This window comes from Echinops telfairi, unplaced genomic scaffold (assembly GCF_000313985.2).
Source record: "Echinops telfairi isolate 266 unplaced genomic scaffold, ASM31398v2 ScPeMD7_9;HRSCAF=40, whole genome shotgun sequence".
Lineage (NCBI taxonomy): Eukaryota > Metazoa > Chordata > Mammalia > Afrosoricida > Tenrecidae > Echinops > Echinops telfairi.
In genome coordinates this window covers 3,151,989-3,170,158 of record NW_022103906.1, presented here as the reverse complement: position 1 = coordinate 3,170,158, position 18,170 = coordinate 3,151,989, and positions in this window count along the sequence as shown.

Here is an 18,170-nt window from a genome sequence, read left to right as displayed (position 1 = left end):
CTCGGTCATTAGGACCGAACTTTCTGAGATGACATGATTATTCATTTTATTGAAGGCTTACCAAAAAATGGGCTAATAAGGCAGCCAATTATGATAAAATTAGAGAAACCCTTCAAAATCCAAATGAAAAGTTTACCCTATCTCGCCTCTCTGAAGCTCTCCTTAAATAAAACAGTTGACCCTTCAATACCAGCTGGCACTGCTTTGCTTTATTCATAGCCAGCTCTTGATATAGAGAAAACTTAAAAGGTTGGAATATGGTCCAAAGACTTCACAAAGAGACCTTCTCAATGTGGCCTTCAAGGTTTTCAATAATAGAAGTACAGGAAAAATTAGACAAACTGCAAAGAGACAATGCTAAATAGCAGGTGCTAGCTAATTGCCTTCAGGACTATTGAGTAAATCCAAACCAATTAACACTGGGCCTAAGACAGGTAAGCCACCTGGACCCAGCTTTAAGTGTTTCAAGACAGGACAATGGGCATGCAAATGTCCCAGCCTCATCCTCCATCAAAGTCTTGTCCACATTCCAGAGAAAGGACACTGGAGAGTTGACGGCCCTTTCTGAGAGAAGGTAGGAAGAATAGTCTCTTCCATAATATCTCCCGAGCAGGCTGTCCAAGACACCTTGTTGTCAGGGCTGTTAGGATTGGTGATGGAGGACTGATGATGCCCAGGATTGAAGGGCCCCACAGAGATCACCCATCTCAAGCCCAGGGTAACAATCATCGTCTCCAGTAAGCCTACTTATTTCCCTTGTTTAGCCACCAGGGCCACTTATTCAACACTACCTGAACATTCATGACAACTTCTTTAGAACCCACCACTACTGTCGGAGTCTCAGCTATAGTCTCACAAGCCATCATAACCACTTTTATGCAGTCTTTAAAATATAAAATTCTCACACCAGTTTATAGTCATTCCCAAATGTCCCACTCCCCTCTTGGGCAAAGATATTCTTACTAACTTCAAAACAGTGGTAACTTTGCATTTACCAGAAGTCTCATGGACTCCAATACTATTGCTTCTCTTACAAACCTCACAAGACACTCTTCCTGCCTTCAGCTCCCCACAAATTAAATCCAATATCCAAACACCCCCCACTGATTCTCTTCTTTTACCACCTGCTTTAGTTAACCCATGTGTTTGAGATGTTACCCAACCTTCAGTTACTAGGCATCACCTGCTTGTTTACATCAGATTAAAGGAACATACCCTAATGTTCCTTGATATCCCATGGCTCGCTGACAATTAGAGGGCCTGAAACCTACAATGCAGTTAAAACTGATAAAGCACAGACCACAGGTGATACCAGCAAGCACGGAAAGACTGATGACCCTTAAAAGTATATTTCTAGCAATGATTATAGTTATATCTGTCACCACTGAGGTATGTGCTAATTATGCTTATTAGGCCTATGCTCCTCATCCGTGCTTACTGAAAATTATAGAGTAGATTCAAACTGGTCCTGTCATATTTGAAAACAATTCTGCGTGCACTCCAGGCCCTTGGGGAGATGGCACAGCCATGCACCCGAGGAAAAGGGCAAAAGATTCTATTTTACCCTAGGTTTGAGGTACTACCTTTATGTGTGCATGCCAGCCCTAGCTTTCTATCTATTAAACCACAAGCTTAGAATAGCTGGCTTTTGTTTAACCACACTGATCATGATTTCTACATGACAATAGGAAATTCATTTACAGAATATGAGATCTCCACTACAATGGAGGGGATAGGAGATGTGAAAATCTGTAAAATCATGAGTTACTAGCATTTCAAAGCCATTAGACCCAAATGACCCAAGTCAAGGGCCCAATGGAAAAGTATTAAGACGTGATTCTGACACAATCATTGACGGGGTCCTCATGCAAAATTTCTAACAAATTGCTCAGAATAATCTGATTCTACATCATTTGACTATGTCATAATTGCAAATGGCATGAATCTCTGATAGTACTGTTGCCACTAGGTCACAATTAATGGCGTTGCTTGAAGGAGGCCTTGCACCTCCTTACCCTTGGTTGTTAAAAGCTAAGAAAGGACCCGAACCGTTGTAATTATAAAAAACACCTATTATTACCATACCTTCAATAGGATATATAGAATTTGTTCTGTACACACTTACCATAAAAACCATACGTGGTATAGTTTCCTATGTAAAGATGCCCTATGTATTAACTGTGGGAAACATAATAGATGTGGCTATGCTCACTGCCACAGGCTCTAATTGTAGATTATATACTTCTCTAACCATACTCTGCTTATAAAGCTCTTTAAAGACAGTGTCCTCATCGTAAAGAGCCAGCTGGGAGTGTGGGTCCTGTTGCAGATGAACCACAGGTGGGAAAAGAGTCTAGAGACTTCCTTAGTGTTGCAGATAATGTAGGTGATATTAAAAAGACCTCATCAATTTGCAGGTATGAACATTGCAGCCATCATTGGACGCATAGCTGTTGCAGGGGCAGCATTGCAGGAATCTATAAAAACTGAACATTTTGCACAAAAGTGGCAACTAGATGCACACCAACTATGGACCATGCAGGCCAAGATAGATAATGAACTAAAGAAAAAGTGGCTGAGTTGCAACAAACTGTTCAGTGGCTAGGAGATCAAATCATCTCTTCATCTGGTCGGGTTCTGGTCAACTCAATGTGGGCTGCCTCACAGCCTCCATAGGGTGCCCATTGGTTGCCTTCCTTTAGACCACGAGTCCTCAAACTATAGCCAGCAGGCCACATGCGGCCCGCCAAGGACATTTATCCAACCCCCCTAGTGTTTTTGCACTGTTTTTTTTACTTCAAAATAAGATATGTGCAGTGTGCATAGGAATTCGTTCATAGTTTTTTTTTAAACTATAGTCTGGCCCTCCAATGGGTCTGAGGGACAGTGAACTGGCCCTGTGTTTAAAAAGTTTGAGGACCCCTGCTTTAGACCATGGGCTCTCACCAATACTCAACAAGCCTAGCCCCCTCGTGCTAGGTCATGAACTTTAGACCAGTCAGCCCGCTCTCATCTTCTCTTTTTCCTGTAAACCAAGTCCGTCCACAGGTGTCAGAGGCCAAACTCAATCCATCTCTTTATTGCTGCATTTCTCCCACTTCCACTCAACGAGTAGATCCAGGTGGTCACCTTGTAAGCATCTCAGCCTGCTCACAGGCTCCTTTTAACATTCAGTCCCAGAGAGGACTTTTCTTCATGGTTCCAGATTTTCTCCAGCTTCTGACAAAGACCATTGGTTCCTGAGTACTCAAAAGCACTGGGTGGGGCACATCTTTTCAAAGTTTTCTTTGCAGGTATGGCCTAAACCCATCTAAATATCAAATTTTAATAGCTGAAAGCAAGTGGACTTACAAAGTTTCTATTTTCATACTTCCCATATTTTCCGAGAAAACAACCGAGTAAACAGTGTGGCTTTATCTGACCTCTGGCTCAACAAAGAGGAAAAACTACCACGAGGGAGAGGTCAAACAGACATCGACTTGTTTCTCCAGTCCCCCACTCCCAAGGTACCATAATGTGTTAGTCTGGGTACTTTAGAGAAACAAATCCACAGAAAATCATGTATAAGAGAGAGTTCTATATAAAGGTTAAGTGCACATCAAGAAAACATCCCAACCCAGTGCCGCCCAAGCCCTCAAGTCCAAGCCACCAATCAACAAAGTCCTCCTCCATCTCACAAAACACATGCAATGATACTGACTGTAGGAGGAAAGCTGAATCAGTGAGTGTGTAAGCATTTCAGCACTGGCAGGGGTCTCCACATGGCTGGTCCAGCACCCAGGGCTGCATCGGGGTAGGTCCATGTGGTCTAAGGGATGTCTGGCAGGAAATGAGCCTTGCAAGCTGAAGCAGGGAACTGGCTAAGACAGCTGCACTCTGCTCTGACCATCAGAAAGCAAGAGACTGGAGAACTAGAAAGGGGAGGCTCACCAAGCCATTTATTCCTCTGACCTTCAAGTAACCCCACATGTGTTCATCAGCCAGGTTGGCACAATAAACTAACTACCTCAGACCCCTCAATTCAATATGTGTATTTCTGTGCTTTGGGCCCTACCTGTTTCGCTGTTTTCAGTTTTTGTTTTTTTCCCCCGCAGGAACATATGTGTGCCTTCACCAAAGATACCTACATGAAGGTGTATATGACTGGGTTCCAACACCTACGGTACTACCCCACCAGACCATGCTGAGACAGAACAGCCGTAGGTTATTCGTCGTCCTGGTCCAGCAGGAAGCAGTTACAGAAGATGAGCCCTTCAACCCCATTCCCTATTTTCAAAAGGCAGTAACATGACTCCGGCTTAGCTTAAAATGTCACCTGACCATTTTAAACTTCTTCCCATGATTCTTTCCACCTCCACATCTGCCCGCGTGCACCAAAGACCTCCTGTATGCCGCAAACTTGCCAACCAGGAAGATCCATCGTGCTCCCCAAAACCTAATTATTAACCACAGCCCCCAAGGGTATATTAGCACACGGTTTCTTTGTTTTGCTCTCTTGTCTCTTATTTTACTCTTGTGCTCTCTTGCCCTTGCTCTTGCACCCGTGCCTGCTCTGGCTACTCGCATATCCTACTACTCTGATACCACTCCACTCGGCTGCTTTGCTCCCCTTTCTAGTCTGGAAGAAATCCGCAGAGCACGTTTTCAAAATAAAGCCTGTTAATCGATATTTGCTTTCTGTTCCATATAATTTCTATCAGTACTAAGTAAAAAAAATTCCAGAAAGGTCAAAAGAACCTAATGGTTACAAATCATCAATTGACTATAATTAATATATAATTGTTATTTATTGCTAATTAATTTTGAATGTTCACTTTGTAGAAAGAGACGCCTAAGTTTCCTATTCTACAACAACCACTTTCTCGCTAAGTGTCTTTACGCAAGATACTTACCTTTCTGTACCTATTTGGATTTGTTTGGGCCCGCAGACTGAAAATAACAATAAGACCTATTTAATTATTTGTAAGGGCTGATTTCACTTTTCACTAGAAAAAACTTAAAACAGTGCTTAACACATATATTTTTGAGGAGCATTAAATACTGAGGAAACTCCAATAGTGTTGGTTAAACAATCTCACTTTTAATAGGTAATCTTAATATGGAAGAAATTAATATGATACTATTTTTAAATGCCATTATTCCTCCCTCAAAATAATGGAAAGAAAATAACAGTTTCTCCTTTTCTAAGGATCAATCTGGTAGCATATTATCAATAAAAACATGCTCTTTGTTTCTGAGGAAATCAGTTTCGACACACACACACACACACACACACACACACACACACACACACCTATTAAGTCCAATGGGAGAAAATGAAGGAAAAGATAGCGTTAAATACTTAGCAACATCATTGATTAATGAAAATAAATTTAACAACATACCAAAGAGAAATTTCATTTTAGGTGTCTCCCCAAAGGAGAGTGGGAGAGTGGTAAGTGGGAACAGAAGATTGAAGGAGGAGGCAGAGAAGGTAATTGATAGATGTGAGGGCATGGGAGTGGTGGTGGTGGTGGTAAATTGAATCCCAGACCTGAATGGTAACCAAGGGACATATTCTCTGAGATTCCACCAATCTCTATCCAACCAAAAGACCTGGTCTTTTGTATATTCTGAGTTTTGTAAGACATTTTTCTTCCTCTCCGTGAAGGATCTTTTATGTCAGTGGTTCTCAACCTTCCTAATGCTGTGACCCTTTAATACAGTTCCTCATGTTGTGGTGACCCCCCAACAATAAAATTATTTTTGTTGCTACTTTATAACTGTAATTTTGCTACTGTTATGAATCGGACAACCTCTATGAAACTCATTTGACAATGAGTGGGTCATGACCCACAGGTTGAGAACCGCTGTTTTATGTGCTACCTTCAGAGTAGTCAGGAGTGGTAGCCAAGTAGCATCCAGTACTAGTGTCAGGGTTGTTGAGGCTGGTTCTCATGACCCATTCATTAGTCCTTTGCACCAATTGTTTTCTTGCACGCATATTTGAATTCCTCTGCCCTTCTTGTTCCTGACAGGGGAGAAAACAATTGTTGCACCTTAGGTAGACACAGCTTTTTGGACTTTTAGGACCCCAGTTACTGTTCACCAAAATAGTACAAAGAGCATTGCCAATTGACTTTGTTAACCTGCAAGATTATGGTGCTAAGCCCCTCATGCACAGAAACTCATTCCGGCAAGGTACTTGGTCACTGCTAAGAAGATTTCATAACTCCATGTGTTCTACTATATTCATAAATATACTCATTTTCAGCACCTCAAAACTCAGCACCATCAAGTCATATTGGACCAATAATGACCCAAAGGACTGGATAGAACTGTCCCTGTGGGTTTCCAAAATTATAATTCTCAATGGAAGTAGTAGAGAGCAGCATATCTCTCCCTCGGGTGGGTGGTGGTTTCAAACTGCCCAACATATAGCTTGATATTTGCAGCATGGGTAAATATACGTGTAGAAATATCCTTTGTCAGACCTCTAAATATGTGTGTATCATCCTAGTCTCCTTACCATACATGTTCATATTGTGTGTCTATCTAAGCATACACGTAGAAATCATTGTTCTTGTAGGATCATCTTTAGTTTATGTACTCCATAGGAATACCTTTGTTTTATAATTCACACAAAAACCTCACAAACATGAATTCAAAGCTTCCAAGTTGATTCCCTTTTGAGTATGATAAGATAGTTTATATAGAAAAGCTCAAAAATCTATTCAAAATGTATTACCAACTCACATTGTATAAAAAAATAAAGGCATATAATTATATTGAGTTTAACTATCTCCTCATCATAATCTATCTTACTCACCTAAGTTAAAGCTTCCAATTATTCTACATTCTCACTGGTTTGTATTTTACCTATCCTTGGGCTTGTCAAATTCATTTTAGAACTGGACAATTATTTCTATTAAGTATGAGAAAAAAACAATTGTTGCAAAAATAAGACCCATACTATTCTCAACATTTAATTAAATGTACAAAAAGATATGGGGGCAAAAATCAAGGAAAAAGATAACTGGAGGCACAGGAGTGGAAAGAAAGGTGGGAAGGAGCCAGGAAGGAAGTTGCAAGGAAGGCGAGGAAGGAAAGGTCTCCACTGAATTGTACCTACTGAAAATCTCAGAAAGACAGCATTAGATTTGATTTCATGTGAAAGTAAACCAACTATTTCCATAACTAAAGTATGCACATATTAAGTAGGGAAAACCTACATGAATGTATTCACCAATGGGAAACACGTTTACTATGATAAAAACTGTTAAGACAAAAGCAAATAAATTTTCCTTAATTGCAATTCGAATGAACAATGTAATGTGTGATAGAAAGTATGATTTCTGTATATGATATATTTCTGTCAGATTTGGCTTGTAGCAGCACAATTCAGAATATACCACCTTAATTTGATTCAATTTAAACAACCCATGTATGAAGACTAGTATATAATAGGGAACAGTCAATCCAGAATCTATATTATGATCAGGGATTCCAGCATTGCACTTGCTCCTACCAGAGAATTAGACTTGCAATCTGAAAAGAGAGCTCAGAGAGTATCATATTTCACTATCATGATTGCTCGGAGCACACTCCAAATTTATTCTCTTTCTGGAGAACTGCTAATATGCACTTGTTTTATGCATATATGTGCCTAAAATGAGTATTTTCTATTCTTTAAAGAAGTAAATTTTAGGATACCCAAGGAGACTAATTTGTAGTGTTATATGGATAATATACTTCAACCTAAAGCAGTACAGCTGTTATGTTGAGACAGCTTATATGAAAAGCTACACATTTTATTAAAATCCAATTTTGTTACTGGGTGGTTCATCCTGAGCTAATACCATCTCATTTTTCTATCCATGAATTCAAAATTAACGATCGACACTAATGATCCTTAAAGTCAGTGTACAAAACTGACACATAATGACAATGGTGGGTGTGGTATATGGCAGCAATGGAGGTCACACCATGTCTGACACAGGCCTTACCCAGAGCAACACCATGTGAAAGCAGCACTCTGCTCCTAGGAGGGCATGTCTTGTGATAAACATAATTCTGTGCCACTCTGCCAATTAAGGATAGATATTAATGGGCTCTTAAAGGATGCCCCATTATATTCTCCTTAGCAAGAAGCATGATGGCTGTAATGAAGGGAAAGTGGCTAATGAGTGTTGTCTTTGCCAAGTAGATACTCACAAGTCTGGACATAAGCAACATAAGAAAGTGCCATAGAGGAAAGATTGTTTTCTAGTAGAGGTTAGTTCAACATATACCTTCAATAAAAAACAAGTGGAACTTTCACTCTTTTTAAAAAAATCATTTTATTAGGGGCTCATACAACTCTTATCACAATCCATACATACATCAATTGTGTAAAGCACATTTGTACAACTCGTCATTCTCAAAATATTTGCCCCCGGCACCAGGTCCTCATTTTTCCCCTCCCTCCCCGGTCCCCACTCCCTCATGAACCCTTGATAATTTATAAATTGTTTTTTTTGTCATATCCTGCCCTGTCCAACGTCTCCCTTCACCCACTTTTCTGTTGTCCGTCCCCGAAGGAGGAGGTCACATATAGATCCTTGTAATCGGTTCCCTCTTTCCAAACCACTCTCCCTCCACCCTCCCAGTATCTCCACTCACACCACTGGTCATGAAGGGATCATCTGCCCTGGATTCCCTGTGTTTCCAGTTCCTATCTGTACCAGTGTACATCCTCTGGTCTAGCCAGACTTGCAAGGTAGAATTCGGATCATGATAGTAGGGGGTGTGTGATCATTTAGGAACTTTCACTCTTATGATGGATATATATATTCTCCCCACCAAGGGAATTAGAACTTATACATCTGTAATGTCTGGTTTATGGAGATATCTTGAATTTCCAACTTTGCTAAGGATTAGTGGGAATTTTTCCAGGGTTACTGTTAGTAAGCCAAAGAAGTTGGCACTTGGCAGAAGGATTTTGCCATAAAACCCATTTCACATGAATACTCTAGTATACTGTCACTCATCTGTTCTCCTGAGCTATGCTGTACAAATTCCTTTAAAACGGAACATTCCCATTCCCAATAAATTGTTTATCAACTGTGGAACATAACACCAAAGAAGTTGGTGTATTGGGCCAATAATAATAGTAATGTCTCCAAAACCCAGCCAAATAGTTCTTTGCCTTATATTATTTTTACTGTAATTTAATTATTATTATGAGACACATCAGCTTCTTAGATGAAAGTAGAGCTAACAACTACTCCTAAAAGATTATCATAGTCAAGAAAACAACTGCCACTCAATCTCAAGGCAAATTCTCCTTAATAATACATAAAATCTGGGGACACTTGAATTCAAAGTTAAATCAATAAGCCTTTCATATATGATATCATTTAAACCTAAATTAATCATCAGGGAAAATGAATTGTTGTGTGCAATGATAAAAAAATAATTGTGATATATGCCTACAAATCCCATCATTCAAAATGAGGTCTCTTAGGCTAGTTAGATTCCCTCTGCTACCACCCTCCCCTACACAGATATGTCAGTGTTGATTAAAGGCAGCAAGTCAATCCTAATTTAAAATTCTCACTATCCTGTATGTGAATATAAAATTGTATCTTGAGCATGTTTTTGTATAGATAAACTCACACTTTGAAAAAGCACCTGTCATTATGGTATCAAATGCCTGGAAGAATAGTTCTTTCAATCCTGGATATGTTAGAGAAATAAGAAGATTGGATTGCACTAAGCAGTTGCTTTACTGTTGAATCATGAATTGACGAGTGTTAAAGTTAAAAAAATAGTTTGGAGATCATGAAATAAAATGAGCACTTTTCAATAAAGCAGTACCAGGCAATACCCTGTAAGAAGACAGGCACAGGAGTTAGGATTCTAGTCAAACACTCTGAATGCTGAAATAGTTGAGATGAATTAATAACCTTACATATTCCAAAAGCTAGAGTTGAAAAGAAACCTAGTTCTACAAAAGATTAAAAATCTGCTTAAAATATATGTCATATTCTGCAAATTGGATTCCCTCAGTACATGAAGGACATGACATTTATGGTATCTTGGTGCATAATAATATAGGCCAAATGGATTGCTAATTTGCAAATCAGTGCTTAAATGAAAAAGAAAAAAGTTAAATCCACACATATTTTATAAAGAATAGAACCAGATATGAAATGCAGGAAACTACCAAATAGTACAGCTGACTATTAATTACATATTTAGTTGTTTAAATGGTTTGGCATATTTATGCTTACATAAAAATAACTATTTAAAATTACCTAATAATGTATGCAGAAGCCCAGGTGGCATATGGATTACGTTTTGGGCTGAGATCTGAAATGTCCGCCATTGGAGATAACCAGGTGCTCTGAGGGAGAAAGCTAAGGCTGTCTACTCCCTTCAACAGCTGTCATCTTGGACACTCACAGGGCACTTCTGGCCTGTCTTATTGGGTCTGTATGAGTTGACATCGACCCGATGGCAGTCAGCTTGATTAGGGGATTTGTAATCATTTATGCTATGAGAATATGACTCTGTTCTTCATAAAACAAAACTCATCAGTCCCTGCAAATATGAACTTAATGGTTGTTTCAAGGAAATGAATTATTCTGAAATATTTGGCTAATCTAGGAAGCAGAGCTACCTCTGTATTAAGTTTAAGTTTGAAAAGAGTCACACTACATGTAGTCACTGTATACACTTAGAGCCCTCACAGCTAATTATTTTGAAATTAGCCCTCAGCATTAATAAACTATATTCTGAAAGGGAGCCCTTTTCCATTTCCTATAGATTTATTTTTGGGACTTAACATTCCATTTCCTCTGATTAAAAAGCAAAGAGAAGAACCAGCACTACTTGTCCTCAGCACAAGTTCGCCTCTTTGCCTGACCCTGCCTGCTTTCAGGTTATAATGAAGCCATTTGTCCCTGTGCATAAGTTTGGACCTGAAAATGAGGTAAGCTCTTTTGGCAGCAGAATGCATACTTTTAGTCAGTCGGGTTCCTTTCACTATTCTCAGACATCCATATAAGAAAGCTCAATGGAAGACTGTATTAAGGCAGCTTCTAAAAGTCGCTAGCAAGCTTTCAGCACAATACTCTCACACGGGGGTAAAAGGACCTGTGAATACTGCAACCAGAAGCAGATTGGAATTTATACATTTTATCTAAGCTCTAATATGAATGTTCTTCACCATTGATTACATAATAGGAGACTATTTTCTATAGAATCTACACTCACCTCATTGCATGCTCATACTATAATGAATACATTCTAGAAAAACAAAAACAAAAGATCCTTCTTTTTGTAATGTGGTTAGATTCTCACACTTGGCCCCTCCAACCAACAAACTGATTGATTTAGAAAGTTAAAGTTCATTACTCAGGTAAAAACATGTATGATTAAATGTATTCATACAACTTTTCAAAGTGTGGCAAGATTGGGGAATTCGTTGTATCATTTAATTGAGCCTATTCCATCTAGGAAAGGGCACACGCTCATTAACCTTGATTTTCAGCCTGCATTTCCATGTTTACATTATTTATACTTGTTGCTTACCTGAAAAATCGTTTTAAGATTTGTAAACAAATGCTTCCCATTTGTTGCCATGGGAATCATGAACCCAAGTAGGTGCAAAGAAATCCCAGGTAAAGATTTCATTTACCTTCTTCTTGCAGGTGATGGGCTAAGGACGTTTATGAATGTCCCTTCCATGAAGAACATTTCACCTTACTCACTCTCTTTAAGGCCCTAACTTAAATCAGGCAGACCACACTAAGAACACAATTTTCAAAAGGTCACCTGAGCTCATGCTTACCCACCCAGTCTCCATCCAGACTACCATTTCTTCCTTTCTTATTTTACTTAGTCCATGTCTTCATTCCTAATTCTTACCTATCTGTAAATCTTTAGGTGAGCTAATAGTCTCATCTGTGCCAATGTTTCCAACTTTTTACTCCAATCTCTTGGCTCAGAGAAGAGCAGGCATTGCATCCAATAATGAGTACATCCAATAATAAATCAGATCTGTTGCCATGCAGTGCACTCTGACTCATGGTCAAGCTACAGTGCAGAGTAGAACTGTCCCATAAGGTCCTCACCACTATAATCTTAATGTAAATACACCGCCATCTCTTTCTCTCATGGAGATGCCAGCAGGATAAAGTGGCCAACGTTTTAATTAGCAGCTAAGCAATTAACCACTGTACCCAGAAGGCTCCTTTTCCAAGAATATCAAAAACAAAACCCAGTAGCCATTGAGTTGATTCTAGTCTGTAAATCTTGAGAACGGCAAGTAACCTCATCTTTTCCCAGTAGAGCTGCTGGTGGGTCTCTATCCTGGCTTTGTGATTAATGGTCCAATGTGCAAACCCCTAGTGCCAGTAGGTCTCTGTTCTACAGTTTCAAGCAGAACAAAAGGTTGTTTTCAAGTTGATTTTCACTCACAGTGGCCCTATATAGGGGTTCTGGGTCTGTAAATCTTTATGAGAGCAAATAGCTTTTCCATTTCTCCAGTGAATCCACTGGCAGTTTTGAACTCTTAACCATGTAGTTAGCCATCCAAGACATACTTCCAAATGTTAACATAATGTCACATATCTTCTCACAGTAATGTTGGTAGATTCTGAAATGGAATTATTTACACAGCATCATTTTGGTGTGCTGCTAATATTGGATTCTCCAAGACTTCTTTTTCATGATAATGATAATTAGTTAAGGGATTTTGATGAATCTAAACAGCCCCAAAACCCTTGTTCTTCTGCACAAAAGCACTGAGTTTGAGGACTGTACAATAGGTTTATCTTTTAGCTTTATTTTGCAAAAAACAATAATAATAATATTAGGATTTACATTTTGCATAGTAAGCCACTAATTGATGGCTGCTGAAGAGATTTTGCTTTGGCATCTCTGTTTCCATGAGATCAATCCATGTTCAGATTTTAATTTGACTACTTTTAATTTAATCTTTAGTATGCCTCAGATATCATATAGAATGTTGAACATACACTGCCTGCAATTTCTTCATGGTGAGGTAGGTATTATTATCACTTTCATTTTAGAGATTACGAAATTGAGGGAATGAGGGCATGTTCAATGTCTTGGGTCAGTTTATAAAGCCAGCAAATTATAAAATTTCAATTCAAATCCAGTCTTTCTGATTCTTAGTCTTCCTTTCCCCTAAGCCAGAGCTGAAGCCTTTTAATAGGGCAGAAGAGATTCTAGCACAGTAATAAAATACTTCTGGTGATGCTGAGGTTAAGCTGCCTCAAGGAACAATACATCATACAAACGATTATTGAAAACCATGGTACACCAGGGAATTTTCACACATTCATACATACATGTGTGAAAATCCATCATTATTCCTCCAGACTACCACTAACAATGGAGGTTAATACCTTAGACACCTAATTTTTCATGGCATTCCACTTCAGTTTGACAAGGCCACAGCGAGAAGGTTGAGGTAAGGCAAATGGAATGTAAAGTCATTCAGCCACAGCCCGACAAGGATGCTGCTGAGCCTAGGTAACCTTTAGCCATTCAACAACATGATAAATCTAACAAATTGCACTGTTTAGACTCAGATAAGCCACAATATTTTCCCCATTACTCACAAGTTAAACCAAAGGCTGATGCTTCTTAATTGATGTTTGTCACATTTAATGAGGAACAGGAAACCACAGACCAAAGGCCATGTTCTCAGGTGACATAAAGCCAACCTGGGACTTGCAGTTTCAGTGCAGCTGCCAATAGGCACATTAAAACCTCCGTAATGATCATATTTTAGATGTGGCTGTTATTGAGTTGCATGATTCTCTCGGTGCTGTCCATTATGATGTCTTACTGATGCCACTTAGAGAAGCGCTTGGTGTTTAGGGAGTTTCAGATGCATCATATTCTATTACTGAACAAATGAAAATGTGAAAGACACCTAGCACAGTCCCTGACATGTGGTGGAGCCAAGTCACTTCTGATTAAAAGAATAACACCCATTCGATTCCTCTAAACAATTACAAAACTGTAGTTATTTTGTTTTATTATAGTATTTTCATGTCTTAAAATTAGTGAGGTTGACCATTGAACTTCAGAAATCCAGAATATAGAATGCAGTCCTTTTTTGCACAGCCAGAAGTCCCATTATTGGCAATGTAGGTAGTGGCTACATTTCATAATTGTAACTTTTTGAAAAACAGATTATTTAAGTTGTATCTCTGCCTGGGAGGAGACCTGGTGGCACAGTGAGTTACATGTGGACCTGCTAACCACTGCAGTTCAAATCAGCCAGCCTCTGTAGAAGGATACAGTTTTCTACTTCCATAAAGAATGGTGCCTGAGAAGCCCACAGGGACAGTTGTAATCTGCCTTTGGGGGTAACTATGAGTTAGAATTGACTCAATGGTACTGTGTTAGTTTTGTTTGGATCCTTCCCTGGAAAAATTATTTCTAAGAATCCCCCTGTACTTGTCATTTAAAAAAATGTATACAGTCAATTTTAAGCATCTTTTCTTTACAACCAATGAGGGGAGCTGCTAACCATAAGGTCAGCGGTTTGAAACCCCAAGCTGCTCTGCAGGAGGAATATGAGGCTTTCTACTCCTGTGAGTATTACAGTCTTGGAAACTCAGGGAGGCAGTTCTATTCTGTCTTATAGGATCACTGTGTGTTGGCATCGATGCAATGGCAGTGAGTTTGATTTGGTCTTAATCCTTATGATTGGACTCATAAGGTTGGTAGTATTATGACCCAATTTTCAGATGAAAATTAGTCACCAAGTGGTTAAGAAAGGCCCTCAAAGCCACACTAACTAGTTAGGAACTAGTTAGGAACTAGTGACTAGAATTGAGCCCAGATATTACAGCTCTGGAATTCCTGAATGATGCAGTTCACACGCATGGCTGCTAAACGAAAGATTGAAACAGGTTTGATTTCACTCAAGGCACCTTTGAAGAAAGTTTGGACCATATCTTTCCCAAAGAACAAGCCACTGAAAACTCTCTGGAGCATAATTCCACTCATACATATGGGATGCTGTGAGTTAGAAGTAATCTACAGCAACTAGGTATATTATAGAAACAAGATTCTTTTTCTTCATCATAAATCATACTGCTTCTTCAGAGAATTGATCAAAGCAGTTTCCACTGCTATTCTGAGGAAACTAGTGGAAATGGAGCAAATCAGGTACCGAGTCAAATTATTTCAGGCTTTCTTTACATTTAAATTGTTTTCCATAATTTAATCTTCTTGTTTTATCCCCCAAATATCTTCTATGAAGAAGGCAGTGTGCTGGGCTTTGCGAGAAATATAAAGATGTGGGTAGAAAGTAAGTCTAATTCAAGGAGCTCACCTTTCACAGGCACATGGCTGGGTGGTGTTCAGATGCCAGGACAGTGTTTTCTTCAGAGGACCAATGAAACAGTCTGCTCAAATGCAAGCCTTTCTCTCAGCTCCTCGCAGAACTTGGCAGAACTTCAGGAGCCAATGGATCCATCTCTGACATCACCCACCCTCCCTCTACCTTATTAAAAGGCCTTTGGACTACACTGGCAAAAGTAGAATATTAGAGAAAGGGAGGGGTGTGTCTTTACCCTAGTCTCAAGAAAGATGGCATATTGTGCTGTATAAGGGTAATCATGCCTGTTGGTTTATTTTCAAATACACTGATAGGATAGCTGAGGAATGAAAATGAGAAATAAAGTCTTTGAGAAAAGTACTAATGAAGGGGGAGAAATAGTCAATGATTTTCAATGGAATTCTGCTAGATGTGTCCCTGAATATTAAAAGCAGTTGTTTGTAACTTGGACTTGTCATGTTTCCTCCTGATCAGAGGCACCAAACTGTGTTATCAGTTCTCTTGTGTGCCGCAGAAAGACACTTTCAGATGCATGCCTGTACTTCTTCCTCACAAAAACACCTATGCTGTCACCATTGGTCACAAAAGGACCCTGTAGAATCCCATGGAAGACGACTTACAGGATGTTTTCCAAAACATTGAAAGCACGTTGAACTATTGAAAAGGGTCATTATTCTGTCTGTCTTCTTCCCATTTTCCTGTAGACTAGCTTTATTCCACAATCGACTTTGGAAAGTCTGAAAAGTCTCCAAATACATATGCGGATAAGACTGAATATCATCTCCAATGTATTTTCCCTACAGCTTTTCAGTGCCTCCTTCCTACCTACGATCGGGATCCTTTGCAAAATGTCCACAGTCGTCACGTCCTTTACCCAGGGAGGAAAGAAAGCTCTGCACTGAGGATGACTTTTCTTTTTTAAGGACAAAACAAAAGACAAGCTGAACTTTCTGACTCTCTTCTGAAAATTCAGTGTTCAAACTACTCAGTGGATACATTTAGGACAGAAGATTGAACCCACTACTCTGATTTTAGAGCAGATGAATCAATGGTTAAGTTTTGTCAAGGGAAGAGCAATCCATCCTTCATGGAGACATGCTCTTCAAATCTTCCCTCAAGATAGCTACATTTGACAATGGAGGGCTGGTTCATCTTCAGCAAAGACAGGGGTCTGGGTCAAGAAGACTTCTTGCAAAATAAAACCTGGGAGTAAGAAAGCAGCACACATAGCGTCATAACTCACAGAAGTTGAAGAACAGCTGTATCCTTTGCACAATTAAAGTGAAAAATGGAAAATAATATGTGTGATTTATAAAAATGGCTCTACTGTAGAGAAAGCCTGGGGTGGGTGGTGATACAACCAAAGCTTCTAAAATTTCTTACAAAAAAAACATGTTATAGAAAAAACATTTTAACTGATTCTCTAGTGCACCACATTTGGCCTTCCCACCCTTGGCACTCTGTTTTAAAATAACAAGACTAGCTTTTCCATACCCCCAAAGCACTGACTTTCCCTATGAAGAGCTGTGGCCTTTCTAAACCATAAGTTTAAGTTTGATCAAAGAAAAAAACAACATTGCTCTGATTTATTAAAGCTTCTGTCAAACAACTCTGGGTGCATTAACTGGTTTCCTAGTGAGTGGATCTATAATCCCTAAACAAAGTCTGGGATGATTCCACTTGAGAGCGTCTCAACATTGATGAGGACATAACTGTCACGAACCTGTTCTCTCACATGTCTGTCATTGTTTGTGCTTTCAAGTTGATTCTACCTACCAGTGGAGGACAGAGAACTGTCCCCATATGGTCTCCTAGACTGAAACCTTCACAAGGGCGGATTGCCACATCGTGTCTCCCACAGAGTGGTGGTTTGGAACTGCTGACCTATGGTATCAGAGTGTACCGCCACTGTGCCACCAGGGATCCTTTTATCTCCATATGGAACCTGCAAAACTAAGATTATATTCCTGAAGAAGAAGGTGAACTCTAGTCAGAATCAGCAACCTTGTGCTTTATTAGCCCTTTGATGTAAAGTTGCTATGCCCGGCGCTGTCATAAACACTAATTTTCTGTGACTTATTCTCTCCATTTGACAGATGAGAGAACTGAGCCTTAGAAAACAGTCACGTGGTTAATAAGCTGCAAAGCTTATGTACTTTCTAATCACGATTAGTTCAACATACTCAATAATTTTAGCCTTTTGTTGTTATTTATGCATGGTAATTCCACGATTCCGATCATTTTATTAGGAGAGGAAATGAATTTGGGCATACTCACCTTTGCTTTCTAGAGGCAGAAAACAAATTTAGTTTAGTAAACTCATTCTCCCCACTTGCTAAAGTTCTCCCCAGAAGAAAATATGTCTGAAATGTTTAAGCCAACCTGCTTCTAGAAATTAGAGTCATATTTATTATGGACTCTAAAATGGTTGTATTCTCACATCAAAGTTTCTCTTTGACAGAGTTCATGACAAAAGAAACCTTTGTAAATGATACAAGTCCACACTTTACTTGACCAATTTCCTTCAATATAAAAAAACTTGCCTCTCAACCATGTTTTGCCATATTGATTCATTTGCCCCTGCTTAAAACCTCAAACAATCTCTTTGCAATTCCCCTGTTGTTTAATTATTAAAACCTTCCATTAGTTTCATCAGTGGACAAGACAATCATTTCAACACAAAATAACTTGAACATTCCAGAGTTTAACAATAATACACTATAGGATTCTTAGTCCAACACCTGTTGGAAAACCACTTGAGCTTTTAGATATTAAAAAAAATTCAATTCATTGATAAATAGTGTCCAACATTATAACAACT